Source organism: Puma concolor, chromosome A2 (assembly GCF_028749965.1).
Source record: "Puma concolor isolate L17-30 chromosome A2, mPumCon1.1.hap2, whole genome shotgun sequence".
Lineage (NCBI taxonomy): Eukaryota > Metazoa > Chordata > Mammalia > Carnivora > Felidae > Puma > Puma concolor.
In genome coordinates this window covers 19,348,054-19,363,803 of record NC_141668.1, presented here as the reverse complement: position 1 = coordinate 19,363,803, position 15,750 = coordinate 19,348,054, and the positions used below count along the sequence as shown (strand labels likewise).

General features: G+C 42.3%; 1 protein-coding gene across 8 annotated transcripts in view; it reads left to right on the top strand.

Moving 5' to 3' along the window:
- Positions 1–655: 655 nt before the first annotated feature.
- The window catches only part of CALD1 (caldesmon 1), a 190,335-nt gene continuing 175,240 nt past the window's right edge, over positions 656–15,750 (top strand). For 2 of the 8 annotated variants that reach the window (XM_086689623.1, XM_086689599.1), the window contains exon 1: positions 658–990. The gene's annotated coding sequence lies outside the window, so the exon portion shown is untranslated. Of the gene's footprint in view, positions 991–2,244; positions 2,340–13,581; positions 13,702–15,750 lie in introns of all 8 variants that reach the window. The other 6 variants (XM_086689615.1, XM_086689607.1, XM_086689637.1 and 3 more) reach the window with 6 other exon arrangements.

Genomic DNA, 15,750 nt, shown 5'->3' with positions numbered 1-15,750 from the left:
AAGTGCTGGGTCTCTTCACGCCCTCTCTGTTGTGCAGAGTTGCCAGCAATGTCTCCCTGTTGCCAAATCTGAGGAGACAAAGGGGAGGTGGAGAGGGGGGTGATATGGAAAACCAGTGAGGATCGCCAAGGCTGTAGGACCCTGCCTAGCTGAGTTTCTGGCACTACACTTATTCTGGAAAACATTACCTACTAAAAAAGACCTAAGTTTTTTTTTGTCAGTTGTTTTTATAACACATGTAGACATATTTTTAGGGGGCTGTGCCTCGTTCAGGTTAGAATGTAGTCTGTACATACAGACCTGGGTCCTGGCCATTGCAGACTTTAAAATTGTAGAACAATTTAATTTCATTTTGTATACATGGCTACTTTTAAGAGAAATATGCTATTAAGGCTCCCTCAATTTAAAAGCCTTCCCCACCCCCACCCCACTAAACATATGGACTGTTAACTTCTTGTTTCATAGACTGTGCTTTCTTTTTAAAGTTGCATTTGTGTTCTACAAGACAGCCTCTTTCTCCAAGATTAACATTTCTTATGATTGTTCCTGACAATGGATTCACTTCCAGAGGCCCTGCTAAGGATAACCAAAAAAGGGCATGTAGCTGGCTGGTTTTGGCAGCCTGCGCGCAGTTTCAGAGCTTTTTAGGTCTCGGTTTTTCTGATGAGTGATTTCCTGAGCATGCCTAGGGAATGACAGGCATCTCCACAGGCAGGCTGCATCCACCTCGGCCGGGGTGTCGTCATTGGCTGCCTATTAGAAAAACTACAGGACAATGCATACCACCGACTGCCGACTGTAAACATAGGGGATATGTGTTCGCTTAGCATGGACTTCTGGGAGGGGCTAAGGAAGGGCGGTCTGGAGTTTTATTGAATAGAGCAGTGTGTATTAGGCTGCCTGCCTGCCTGCCCTCTTGCTGTGCTCCTGCTAGAGAAATCAGTCCTTCCTTTCCGACTTAGTCCCCAGGAAGAAGTTGCAGCCTGCGAGGTAAGCCATGGAGGGCTTTCTTTTAATCTCTTCCAGAGAGTCTGGGGGCTTTCTCCGGGTTTCAGTCAACATTCCTGCCTAAGGTAGCTGGAGATGCAAGATTGTAAAAGCCAATAAACCATGCAAATTCTCAGAGCCAGACTGGGCTTTGCCGCCCTGCAGATGTTCCCGGAAGACAAACAGGATGAGATTTCAAGTTCTGTTCTTGGAGTTGGGACAGGACGGAGACTTATGCTCGGGGACCACCGGCAACCTTGAGAAGGAAAGCCTTTTGTTTAGGAGTGCAATGGGGATTCTACCTGATAGCCACAGGGCCAGGGTCAGCAGGCGTGCCGTGCCAGTCTGCCCACACCGGTGGTCTCGCTTGCATCTTTTATTACCAGAGATTTAAAGAGGTTTTGCTTTAGAAACAACAACTTTTTAGGTTAATGAGAAGCCAAAAAGTAAAGGTTCTTAACCAAAGGCATTTACATATTATTCTGCTACCTGTATTTAATTAAGACTGGACTTCTCGAGCTGCAAGGAAATAAGGTCAGAGTTCGTGGCAAGAGCATTTAGCACCAGTTGGGTTAATGTAACTGATCTGATATTTGCCAAGACAGGAAGATGCCTACCAAGGTCTGTTTCCTATAAAACCTAATAATGAGAGAATGCGTGTGCTGGTGGGTGTGTTTTTAGAAATCACATTTAACATCCTACCAAACCATTTCTTAACAAATCTTATTTTTCTGTTTGAAAGTGTGCCCCTGACTAGAGAATTTGAAAAGATGTAGTTTACAAGTGCGTTCCAGAAAGGGAGAAGCAGGCTTTCATTTCAAGATAGTCAGACATATTTGGGCATCTTAAACAGTAGTACAAGGCAGCCAGTTGGTAGTAGTCTGGAATTCCTTTTAGAAAGAGCTGATTGTAAAGGGTGGGGGAATTTTCGTGCTATGGTAATACATGGTCAAAAAAAGTGGATGAGAACAAAGTACTTGGTATTCATAGATCCCTTCTGTTAACAGGGCTATGCAGATGGACTTGTAAACTGGAATAGTAAAATCTTTCTCATGTGTTTGGCAAAACCAGGCATGTGTGGCTAGAGCTTGGGGGAGGACTAGGCAGTATGTGGCAAGAAGGGCAAGTCTGATAATTTTTAAATAAAGCTGGATATTAAAGGTTTCTAACTCCAAACAACTGACTCAGTTTGCTTTTATTCTGTCAAGTGAGGTGGCTTTGTGTTGAGATTCATTAATCTTTTCTCTTTGTATTTAGAAGTTTGGGGATAATTTTCTTGAGAATGCCTCTCTCCTCCTAGAAGTGATATATGAGAACAGAGTTCCCTGTGAATTTTCCTGGAACAGTTCTGAGTAAGTGTGGGAGAAAGGGCTGCAAGTGAAAGCTATAGTTTGATTATTGTCCTTCCCTCAGAGAGCTCAAGTTCCAAACTATTTTCACAGCGTTTTTAATGTCAATCAAAATATGGAGAGCAATTTCTTTTTCAACTGTTCTCTAAACCATGTAGGGAATGCAGTTTGGAAGGAAATCTATAATCTTGGGATTTGAGGATAAATTCCATTTTGAAACCAACATTTCCAAATCCCTGAAAGTTCAAACTTTGCTGCCACCACTCTCTCCTCTCTGCCTTGTGTGCTCCCCATTCCCCAACAACCACAAGAAGGCATTTTTTTTGAAATAAGTGTTCTACTTTCTATAGTGATGTGATAGAGCAAGGGGATTTGATGTTTTACTTTGTATTGAACTTTAGGCGGCTCTTCGTGCTACTTTCCTCCAATTGAATATTAGCTAGAACACATCTCCCCAGATGGGGAGGTCAACAGAGCACAATGGAACTGCAGTGCAAAAAAAAAAATCATTTTAATACAGAGAAATACAATGGCAGAGGTCTGGAACAAAAAGTCATGAATAAAAAATTGATCTCAGTACAAGGAATGTGCAACGACTGATCCATAGATAACATGCTGGGTTGTTTCCATTGTTCAAAGCCAATGGAATAAATAGAATAAATTAAATAATTCAGATTGAAAAATTTCTTTAAATAAATACACAATTCTTGCATTAAAGAGAAGAACCAGGTTTAAACTGAGCATGAAGGATTTAAATGAGATACATTAGAGCATGTCCTGATGGTGAGGCTATGAACAATTCTGATTGGCTTTTGTGACTAGCCTGAGGATTTCTTGCTCTGTGGCAGACAGTATAGGCTGGTCCTGAGTCCAGCATGGGTAGTCTCTAGTCTGATAAGCCTAAAATGCACCTCAACCGGCCTTTTCTTTTGTTTTTTAAGTTTATTTATTTGAGAGAGAGAGAGAGCACGAGCAGGGAAGGGGCAGAGAGAGAGAATCCCAAGCAGTCTCTGTGCTGTCAGTACAGGGCCTGACATGGGCCTCGATTGCAGGAGCCATAAGATCGTGACCTGAGCCAAAAGCAAGAGGTAGACACTTAACCAACTGAGCCACCCAGGAGTCCTTCAGTAGGCCTTTTCTTAAAAACACATATAATTGTCATGGAGACAACCTCATGGTATCTTCCTGATACCATGAGTAGCATGGCTGCTCCTCGGTGAATCTTTAGCAAGACAGAAAAGTGACGTAGAGGCAGGCATGTAAAGGAATTAGCTCAATCCCCATCTGCCTGCAGTCTATCACACGTCTTGGAAATGTGGTGGGGTGAGGCCATGGTGGGGGGACAGGGGAAAATGCTGACCAAGTGGTATGCAAATAGCATGGTAGGCCTGAGGAGGAGGTTAGATGTTGCCAAAGAATTTTCTGACTTTAAAAGAGATATCTGGGTAAATTTTCTCAGAGCCTAAAAATAGAACTATTAGATACTTACCGAAAGGCCTTCATCTATGAAGCTAATCCAAGTCTGTCTTTAGAGAGATGCCCATAAGTTCTGAGTCCTTGGGTAATTTAAGAAGATACTTGCAACTCAGGCTTAACTTGGAAGCACTACCTTGAGAGCTCAATCCTAGCACTAGTTCCCCTCTCAGATAGCCCAGACCTTTGAGGAAGCCATCAACACTTGACCTCGTGTGTGGAATGGGCGTTCTGATGCTTCTCCTACCTCCTATAGCAGTGTAGATGTCCAAATGAGATGAGGCTGTTTACCCCTCTCCTCTGTAGGCTGTCTGCTTCAAACTGTGTGCAATCTGAGGCCTCTAGACATTATGTTCATCTTGACTGGTACCCTCCACTTCTTACCTAGTATCCCTGATTATCTGTTCCTTCCTCAGTACCTTGACTAGTACCTTCTGAATTCTAATTATTTCTAGAACACTGAGCCCAGAGTCCAGGAAATACTGGTCCACTCCAGTGTAGTCTAAATTTTGGCCTTGGTGATCAGTGACCAGGAGAACACAAGTATCGGGAGGCAGAATGAGATGGGTCATCAGTGATGCAAGGCCCTGTCCAGGAACCGAGAAATCTGAAGATCTACTTGAGTAGAAGACCAGTGACAAGGTGCTGACAACAGAAAGGCCTTAGTAAATGAGGCAGTTTCTCTGCCTCCAGCCAAAAGCATGGAACTAATCCCAGCATGTCAAGCCTGGGCCTCGTAGAGAGGGTGAGGTAATCAGGAGCACCTGGCTGTGGTTCCTGTTGGTATTGAGACCAGACTGCTCCATGGATCTAGCCTCTACTCCTCTGTTTCCCTCGGTCTTTAGTATCCCCAGCTGGCTCTCCGGTGACTGACCCCTGGTGGCCTCCCTAACTTCCCTACCCCCAGTCTTCTATTTCTCCCAACTTCCCTAACTCCTCCCACTCCCGTTCACACAAGTGCTTTTCTGATCCAACACTGACAATCTGTAATGCCCCAGCTTTAGAATGAAGCCCAGAAAACCGCAGAAGGGTCATGATAGGGGAAGACCTCTTCAGTTTTTTTTTGGCAGAGCAGGGAAGAGTTAGAGCAGACAGAGTAGATGTTGGAGCAGTCTCTGTGGAAAAGAGTCACTCTGCTTTTCACCCCCAGACTCACCTTTGGCTGGCAGTGAGTGAGTGTGGGAGGTGGGCAGGAAGGAATGGATGGCTGTGGGCACGCAAGAGAGGTGAGGGGGTAGGCCTATCATTGTTCTTCCCCGTGTTGTTGCCATGGATACCTTTGAAACTTGATAAAAACTCTAAACCCTCACGTCCTTTGTGAACCCACCTTTTGTGATTGGCAGGTGAGAAGCCATGAGCCTGGGGTGGTTGGGCTGGCGAGTGAGGTAAGGTCTTGATTTCCATTGGAGACAAGGGTGGATGGGAACGGAGCATGAGTGGAGGTGTCCCTTCCTGTTTCCGAGATTTTTTTGAAGGAAGAAAGGATGGTGTAAATACACAGATACATAGAAGTAGATGACTTCATATGGCCTCCATTTCAAAGAAAGGAGATCATCTCTAGAGAAGCAGTTTTACGTGGGGAGCTTGTAGGGGCTGGAGAGGCTGGGAGTGCCTCCAGTGAAGTGGGTGCTGAGAGAGCACCAAGAACTTAATAAAAGGAGTGCTAAGCAGCGGTCGAGGAGTAATTGAAGGAAAATAAATATTTGGGAGGGGGAAGTATTTTAAATGAATTGAGTGTTCTTAGTAAGCATTCATTTTAGTACGTGGCTTTTCTTTATATATATTTCAGTGATGGATAACTTGAAGATAAATTGCTTTTTAATCATTTCTTGAGGTTTCTGGCATTGTTTTGTGAATATACGGATGAAAACATTGGCTGTAAAGGACTCATCTTACTTGGAGAGGGGCATATTAAGTACGAATATATAATTAGTTCCTTTCACACCCACCTGTAACATTCCCTCTCCCTTGTCTCAACCTGGGGAACTAGGCAGACATCACCTGTGTGCTAAAGATGGGCAGGACCAGGGCAAAGTGCCCAAGAGGTCCAGGGACCAGAAGCATCAAGGACATTAGTTCCATGGGGATCAGGAGGGTCTAAGCCAGAATGGAAATAACGTTTAACAAGGGACTAACGTGTGAATCACAGCCCACTAAGTAAAAGAAAAACAGCAAAAATCAGAAGGCAGGCAGAGGCTTAGAAACAAAGAGCCAGCTTATTAGCAAGGCAGTGTGCAGACCAGTACAGTAGCATGGGCGAGAACACCTGGCACTGTGCTCAGAACAAATAGAATCTATGTTAATAGGCTTCGGTAGCTCAAGGGAAGGGACAAGATTGTAAGATGCATATGGCATAATAAAGGGATGGGATCGCAAGGAAATCCAAGAACAGAAGCCACCATAGGACTGGGGTTCAAAGATGGGGTTTAAATCAAGGTGGGTCAAAGTATCTCAGCAGAGGTCTCTGTGCTTCTATTAATGTAACTCAGCTGCAGCACACGTGGCTGCTTCTTCCTGTTGTTCTACAGACTAGAAAATTCCTTCTGTGCTTCCTGATCAGATTCTGAGAGAGGAGTCCTGAGTGGCTCAGCTGATAACTATTGTCTTTGGCAAATCCCTTAGCCGGAGTAGGTATCAGAGGTTCCTGGCATGCTTATGGATAAATTCCCAGTGGGTCTGGAGCAGTAGTCACTGCCACCCCTGGGGAAAATAAAAAGATCAGTGGGCAGTTTTACTTAGAAGAGAAAGTTAGGCATGGAAGGCAAATTAGCTTGAATGTCCAACAGCTACCAGTGAAGGTCATTCTAATTTTTATGTGACTGAATTCCTGGAGAGGCAAACACTCAGTCTCAGGGTCATACAGTATTTGATGACCACTTTGGCATTGTCCAATGAACCAATCTTAAGGGAGGTTAGCTTGGAAGCTTGCACTGCTAATAATTGAAAAAATAAGAATTACCCATTTGAGAAAGATTCTAAAGAAAAACACTTGAGTGTTTTTGTTGGCATGAAACTTTGTATGAGTCATAGGTGTGCTATGGCTCCCCCCCTCAACTAAGGCAATCTTTAAAATTCAATAAATAATGACTTAATAATTGTCATAAATAAAAAACTACCTCTCAATGTAAATGACAGTATTTCATAAGCTTAATGCATAAAAGCGTACTCAATCAGTGGAAGTTTCAGTTCTAAGCAGTGTTTGTAGTGTAATCTTTCATTCACCGAACACCTGTCTTGATGGCTGTCACAGGAAGTAAAACAAAACCAAACAAAACAATGTGCTCTACTCTTGGCTTGTTCCTCAGAGAAGCATTCCCAAATATGTATCCTGGAATGAGTGTCAAAGGCGGTCCAGGAGGGTCGGGAGAACAGAATATGAGGAACAGATAAGAGATCTGGAACTGTTAATCCCAAAGGAAGGAAAATTAGGGGCCACATGGATGTCTTCAAATATTTGGAGTACTTTCATATGGAGAGGGGAGAAGGCATTTGTGATTATCAAGACAGCAGAACTGAATACATGTATCCTGTATTTTTAAAGCTGGGCAGGGTCTTAGGAGGCATTTAGCCAGGGGGTGCAGATAATTTTTCATCTGTTTGCCAGCTCGAAGCAATTGGTAGGGATCATCTGGGTCAGGGTATTGAGAAGGGTTCTGAGGCTGAGTCCTAGGCTTACTGGAGGCCACAGATGCTGTCATTGACAGTGATGTCTGTTGTGGAAGAAAAGGGACATTACTACTCAGGTACTGTGTATTTCACATCATTGATGTGGTCCGTAGGTTCCTAACCTCCGCACTTTAGATCCCTGGGAGGCCACAAAATTATTGCAAGAGGTTAACAAATCCATATATGCAGCAAATGTTTTTGACAAACTGAGTAAATAATACATCTTGCACAGTATGTGTTACTATTTTTCTAGTTACATTGATGCATTATGAAGATAAAATGTTAATTTACTTAAAATAGTTATTGAATTCATAGTAGCTTTTGGTATTGTATTTTCTCACTCAGCTAGTGAACTTAAAACGTACATTATGTGGAAGTTGGGACAAGAAATTTATGGTTTTAAGAAGAAATGCTTGGGGGAGCGCCTGGGTGGCGCAGTCGGTTAAGCGTCCGACTTCAGCCAGGTCACGATCTCGCGGTCCGTGAGTTCGAGCCCCGCATCGGGCTCTGGGCTGATGGCTCGGAGCCTGGAGCCTGTTTCCGATTCTGTGTCTCCCTCTCTCTCTGCCCCTCCCCCGTTCATGCTCTGTCTCTCTCTGTCCCAAAAATAAATAAACGTTGAAAAAAAATTTTTTTTAAAAGAAGAAATGCTTGGAAAAAAAAAAAGAACCAGTGATTTTTCATTTTGCAGATGAGGAACTAAAGCCTAACCATACCAAGTAAAATTATACATGTATTTGTAAGTTTCTTTGATTAATGTCAGTAAGATTTATAGGGGCAGGAACATCTTTTTATTATTATTATTATTAATATATACCCACTTCCTGGCACATCACAGAGGCCCAGTATCTGTTGAATGAAAGAACAAGCCAAATGACTTGACCAAGATCTCCCAGTTAATTAGTGGCAAAGGCAGTTCTGAAACACACAGCTTCTAAGTCCCAGGCTGTTAACAATTTCAGTCTAATGGATTGCTTCCCCTGAAAGAAGCAAGAGAGAATGTCCCGTTATGAACAGTCCATGGATTTGGATTATACATTACAGCCCGATTTGCCTATAATCAATAGTCCAGTAGATCTTAACCAGTGTCTTAATCAGGATCAACTGTAGGGCTTTTCGAAAACATATATCCCTGAGTACCATCCCCTGGAGATTGTGATTCAGTAGATCTAGAGCAAGGTCCAGCATCTGTAGTTTGTAAGAACTCTCTGGTGATTCTGCTAAAATCCCTGGCTCAGAAACAGTTCTGTACATCTATGCTTAAAATAATTTATAGTAGATGTATGGAGTAACTTATTTCTCAGAAGCCTAGTTGTTTAGTTTTGTGTAATTTCTTTCTGAAAGTTACAGCGTCATATTCCAAATAATCAGTTTTCCCAAAGTCTCTTCGGAAGAGCTAGAATATTTGTCTGAAAATTCCTCCAGCTTCCCATATTCTTGGTTTGGGCACAAAGCTATCAACCCTGTAAGGTCAAGTTTTCTGATGAGATTTCCAGTGTTTGCTTTTGTAAAGCATTGGAAATGTGGCAAGAATAAAATTTCTCATGGTATTTCCACTTCCTGTTCCAGCCACCATTACTAAGTGAAATTTAGGATTTGGGGGAGGGGTGAATTGAGAAAAAATTTTCTCTTTACGTATTTCTGTCCTTAAGATGTTTGTTTAGATTACTTTAGATATTTAACTTACCAGGAAAAACAGAAGATATTTTTCTCTGTCCTCAGCCTTGTGGTGAGGAATGTACAAATCCTGAGTGGAAGGGGGAAGAAGCTTCCTCCACCCTCCCCCTGCATCTCCTCTGAGGCCAGGGCCATCATAGTCTCTGGTTTAGGCGCTTCTGTGGATGGGCCTTTCAGAAGCATCTAAGCCCTAAGAGACAAGAGGCCTCAGGCAAATGCTTTTGCAGAACTGAAAATCCATCTCTAGGGTCAATAGGCAGGAATTACATCCTGAAGGTGTAACTTGTGCAGAAGAATCTACCGTGTAACTTGTGCAGAAGAATCTACCGTATTCAGAGCACCAAGGACATAAATTATATTCACTGAGGATTATAGAGCTAAAAGTATCTCTGCGTGAGTAACCTGGTCCAATAAGAATGCCAGAATTGCTACTGTGTTTGTACCGATGCAGTTAGGTTTATAGAGCAGTGCTTCCACTGTGTACATGAAGGCAGGGCTTGCTGGAGAAGAGCAAGGAATTTGATTAGGATCCACACGCATAATGACACCACACTGACTCAGTCTCATTTCCCTCTCACACTGTTCCCCCTCTCCATGCTCCCTAAACCGTAGTATGGGAAACCAGCTCATACTAGTTCCCAAAAGCCAATTGTTAAATTTTCAAGATTTTGAGACCCAGCTGTTAAACATAGTCATTATTAAAAATTAAATTTGAGGGGCGCCTGGGTGGCGCAGTCGGTTGAGTGTCCGACTTCAGCCAGGTCACGATCTCGCGGTCCGTGAGTTCGAGCCCCGCGTCGGGCTCTGGGCTGATGGCTCAGAGCCTGGAGCCTGTTTCCGATTCTGTGTCTCCCTCTCTCTCTGCCCCTCCCCCGTTCATGCTCTGTCTCTCTCTGTCCCAAAAATAAATAAACATTGAAAAAAAAAATTTAAAAAAAAAAATTAAATTTGATAAACTTATAATTAAATTATATTAAAAACCAAGGTAATAAATACTCAAAACTCATTCCTCCCTAATTATTTTCTTATGTTTTATTATTATCTGTGATCTGGAAGTTAGTTACATTTATTGTATCTGTATGATGGAAAAACACCACTGAAATTAGCAAATGCTACAAATCAGTCTCCGCTGCTCTCCTTTAACCTCCCGGAGTTTGTTGCGAAACATTTACTATTAATTCACCTAAGGTATCAAATTGATAAAATTAGCCTCTGCACAGGAGAGCCAGTCAGAATACCTCTTATACTTTGTTGCATGCAGATTCATAATGTATGCTTATGATTGCATATTTATTTGTTTGTTGATCATTTCTTATGCTCTAGAACATAAGCACCATGAATCAGGACTTTGGGTTTTTCAGTGCTGTGACTTGAAACTAAAAAAGTGCCTCACCCCACACACAGAAGAGAGTTAATGAGTAAAGGAATAAATGTCTATAATTTCTTCTTGATAAAGCAAGCTGAAGCCAGTATTCACATTTGAACTCATTGATTCCTTTCTAATTATGTTATTACTGAATGCCTAGAACTGTGCCTGGCACATGCTAGGTAGCATATAGATGTTTATTAGATAAAAATCAAACAATTAATCTCCATACAAGAACCAAATTTACAGGTAAGGAAACTAAGTTACAATTAGGTTAAGTAACATGTCTAAGCACACGGCTAGTAAGTGACAGAGCCAGGATTCAAACCTGGATAATCTGGCTCCATAGTCCACAATGCTTTGCTGCCTGTTGCTAATTACTCCAACAATGGAGACCCCTGGTTTGTGTATGGCCCCAAAGGTGTGACCTATTTGAGAACAAACTTTGGAATCCAGATGACTTAAGTTTATAGCTCAAATTTACTGTTTTCTAGCCTGTTTCTTCACCTTATAGGAAGGGGATAATTATTCCTCCAGTTATAAGGATTAGAAATTATATCTCTAAACTGCTTTGCACATGTGGGCACTAAATTAAAAATCATCAGCTATCGGCTCTGACTTCCTGTGAGTCTATCTATAGGGATGGGCTCCCACTGGTTCCCATACCCCAAGCCACACACTCCCAGGTTGGCTACTCCATGGCCATTGTGTCAGTGGAGCAGAAGAAGCCAACTTCTTTCACGTCAGGTTCTCCGTTGGGTAGGACCAGGACCAGTAGATATCAGTTGTAGGAAACCCTGTTTCAGGTCAGCATAAGCACTTTCTAACCATTTCTGTCTGTCTTTGGAGCTTGCACAGCCCTGCTCTGCAGAAGCAGACAACGTCCACCACTCCTTTCAGCCACAAAGTTTTCTTCCCTACCCTTATCATTGGATGTGTGTTGCTTTTAATATCCTAAATCATATTTATCTAGTATGGCTGATGGCGTTTATTATTCCTGAGGCTGGATGGGGTAGTGGGTTCTAGTTAAGTTTGTTTTGTTTAATTTTTTTAATGTTTATTTATTTTTGACAGAGAAAGAGAGACAGAGTACAAATGGGGGAGGGCAGAGAGAGAGGGAGACACAGAATCCAAAGCAGGCTCCAGGCTCTGAGCTGTAAGCACAGAGCCCAAGACGGGGCCCAAACCCACGAGCCATGAGATCATGACTTAAGCCGGAGACCGACGCTTAACTGACTGAGCCACCCAGGCGCCCCTAGTTAAGTTTTTGACCTGGAATGAGAGAGGGAGGAAAGAGGAGAGAATGAGAGAGACAGAGAGAAGAGACAATTAAGACTTATCTGGGGAAAAATACTGAATTTGGGAGGGACAGTGAATAAAAATGGATGATGGATAGTTATCACTAGCCCTTATAGGTTAGAGATGGTTAAGAAGATAAGCTAGTTCATTCAGATATCTTGCTGGCACACTTATTATGTGACAGGCACTTCTAGTTGAAGATCACCACCTCAGGGCAGTAAAATAAATTAAAGAACTTGCCCAAAGTCACACAGCTGGCAAATGGCAGAGCCAGATTCAGTGCCACTCCCTGAGTCCAGCCCTTTCCATTTCCTTACAGCTGTCTGTTTTGTGTCTTTCCTCAGGAATACGATGGAAACCAGAGCAGGAGGTTTCCAAAACCAATCATTATAATTTGTCAGAGAGCCACATTGCTGTTCAAATAGACAAGCACATTGTCATTCCCTGCCATATAAGGAAGCAGGGCTAAACACCGTTTCTTTCACTACTGACTCAAGAGATAATTCAAGTGAGAGACAGGATGAGAATCTAGGCCTATTACAGTTAAAAAAAAAAAAAAAAAAAAAGCCTGCAGGAATACTTTTGTATTTTTCTTTCCTGGTAGCAGAGATAGTTTGACAAGCAGTTACACCCTTTTCCCCGATTCAGGGGAAATAGTCTGGAATTATGTACTGAAAGATGAAACTCTTTATTCAAGTATATGAGTCATTTTAGTCTTTTATCATGTCAAAGTTAGATATTCAAAAGGCCAAGACCGAGCTGGTTCTGTGAGGATCAGGTGGGAAGTCAGGGACTGTACCTCTCTGCACAGGTTGACTCAGGAAGTTAGAGTCCACTCACTTGACCAGCCGTTTCAGATGTAGTATTTATTAATAAGTCTCCACATGTAAGTTTTATCTTCCTGCCTCAAACTCAGAATATCAGTATGACCACTCTTTGCCTTAACAATCAGTCATAATGGGGATTTCAGAACACAAGCTCTATAACCAACTTCATGGAGGGAGAAACTGAGGCATGAGCAATTGAAATTATTTCCTAAGGACCCACCAGTCCAGTCTTGCCACAGGGAGTGCCCTTTCTTTTAGATAACTCAGAGAAACACTGCTTAGTCTTCTCAGGGAAAGGAAGGCCCTATAAAAAGTCTGGTCAACTTTTCCTCGCTCCCATCTTTGACCAGACTGCCTCTGAGGCATTAGTTCCCTGGGGCTGCTGTAACAAAGCACCACAAACCAGATGGTTGCAACAACAAAACTTTCTTGTCTCGCAGTTGCAGAGGGCTGAGTTCCAATCTCAAGGTGTCAGCAGCATCAGTCCTTCTGAGAGCTCTGAGGGGAGGATCTGTTCCAGGCTTCTCTCCTTGGCTTATAGATTGCCATCTTCATGTTCATACAGCATTCTTGCTGCACATGTATCTGTGCCAAAATTTCCTCTTCTCAAAAGACACCAGCCATATTGGATTAGGGCCTATTCTAATGACCTCATTTTAACTTGATTACCTCTGTAAAGACCCTATCTCCACATAAGGTCACAATCTGAGGGTTAGGGCTTCAACATGAGAATTTTGAGAGTGGCACAATTTAACCCATAATATGCTCCAGTTCAAAATGGTGGTAGAAATCCATACAACGTATTTTCTGAACCTCTAAATGCCAAAGGCCCTATTGCTGGTGGTATTCCATCTTCCCTCTGGGTCTAGGAGTTGCTTAGCTAGAAATCACTTGGCCTTTTGAACTTGCTCTTGACATTTACTTACTGGCTTTGCAGTACAAAATTCTGATGCAGTAAAAAGTCAAAAGAGGTCTCTGAAATGACGCACTGAAATGCTGCTTCACATACTGTGGCCTATCTGTGGAAGCCTGTGAAACCACGGTGGCAGACAGTCTGGTATGCAACCATCAGAAGTCGGGGAGGGGGCTTGGTGGTGGGAAAGCTTGGCCGAGGCAGCCTGTGAGTCTGAGAGGCAGAGCCCTAAGCTGGATGTCAGCAGCTTTGGAGCAGCCGACTGGGAGGCAGCAACCGACAGACTTTGTGTGTGCCTGCGCAGGGTGGAAAGTAAGGATGGCCATTTTCAGTCATTTTTATACATGCTGCTCGTAACCACGAATCTCCATATACAAGAGAAAATATTAGTAGCCTGCACATATTTATGCTCTGAATCATTTGTCTTTTGTCTTTGTTTTCTTTTGTCTCTTCTGCATTTATCCTGAAGTTTTTATATACTTTTCCTCTCAACATTCTCCCTAACTTTATCTGTGTTTGGCATGGTTGATTACAAATTGCCAATGCATTATATCTTGTCCCCTAATGCCTTTTTTCTTTAGCCATTGTTTCTCTTCACCCCTTTTTAAAAGCTCTTTGTGGTTCCATTTCCTAGTTTCAGTCTTACTTATGGCTATGCCCTGTCTCAGGCCAGAGGTGGCAGATAAGAGGGTGACGGTGCCATTTATTATCCAATCCAGACCAGGACATTTCCGATAGGGAAAGGAGGAGCTATTAATAATTTCCTTACAATAACAGTCTGAAGTGGAGACTCCCAGGCAAACTCAGATGGACAGTTATCCTATCTATGGTGTAGTTTTCTGACTCTACAGACCTCATTTCACCTAGCAACCACTCCTTCTGTTTCTGTACCCCCCAAAAAAAAATTGTGTTCTGATTCTCATTTTTATTTCCACCCAAAAAAACTCAATGTGTGGTTCTATTTTTCCTTATCACCTCTTCTCTTCCCTCTGGGTCAGAGTTGTTCTTCTCCCTCTATCTCTTTTGTTTTGGTACAATCTTGACTGCCTCTCAGGGAGGCCACTCTGTCTGCCATTATACATGCAGGACAGATTTCCTGCATGTCTGAACACGTACGTACACAAGCAACTACGACCACCATCAAATGTTACAATCTGCTTTGGGTCTCATATGAGCCCCTATTGGACTGTCCACTACTTCAGCACCTTTGCCCAGAGACTAGCACAATCTCTACACCATGTAAGCAGCTGGGTCTAGAATTGTTGTGTAGATATGTTATGTGTACGTGTCTGGAATCTTACAGGATATGTTTTTGATATGTGTGCATGTATACAATTAGAGTTACAAAATTTATGGCCTGAAAAATGAAGAGAAAATGAGAATCAAAGCTGTTTGTTTCCTCCATTATGCCTTCAGTAATTTGGGGTATTTTCACTTCTAAAATATTACGTACCAAAGGCCTAGCAATGCTGCTGTAGGTTTAACATCTGTAGAAATAAACTTCAAGGCAAAAAAGATAGAATAAACATTGACTTAAGTCCCTTTCAAGTGTAGTTCTTTTTATGTTTCAATCACGTGCAGCTTATGGTTCATTCTGAAAGATCACTTCAATTATCAATTTAGGTCATGCGAGGAAGGCCTGAACCTCCTCAATTCTAAAATGAGAAAGGCAGAACATTCGCCTCTTGCAAATTACTGGAAACCAATCCATAGATACCTGAAAAACTTGCCAGTTGTAGCACTATGTCAGCTGGAAAAAGCTATTCTCCTTTTAATCTACTTACTTTCTTTCTTTTAATCTTCTTACTTTCTTTCTTCTTACTTTCTATGTGACCATAATTTTCTTTCTCTCTTAAAAATTAATGAATGAGGGGAAAAAACAATGAAAGAAGATACTTTATGGAAGGAAGTGAGGGTTTTATTAAAGCTTTCTCCTTCCTTCCTTCTGACCCTCCTCCCCTGTCCCTCCCCTCCTTTGTCATCCTTCTCTTTTCTTCTTCTCCTTCCCCTCTTCCTCCTTCTCCTTCTCCTATTTTTTGTTTCTTCTCCTGTTGGGATTTATACATTTGGAAATGTTCTGCTGTTGGCAGCCATATGCTTTAGCCATGATGGCCTCATGCCTCTGTTGCTTAGATAGATCCTTTTAAAAAGGCTTGAAAAGGTAAGACAAGGAAAAATCAGAATGCTTCAGCC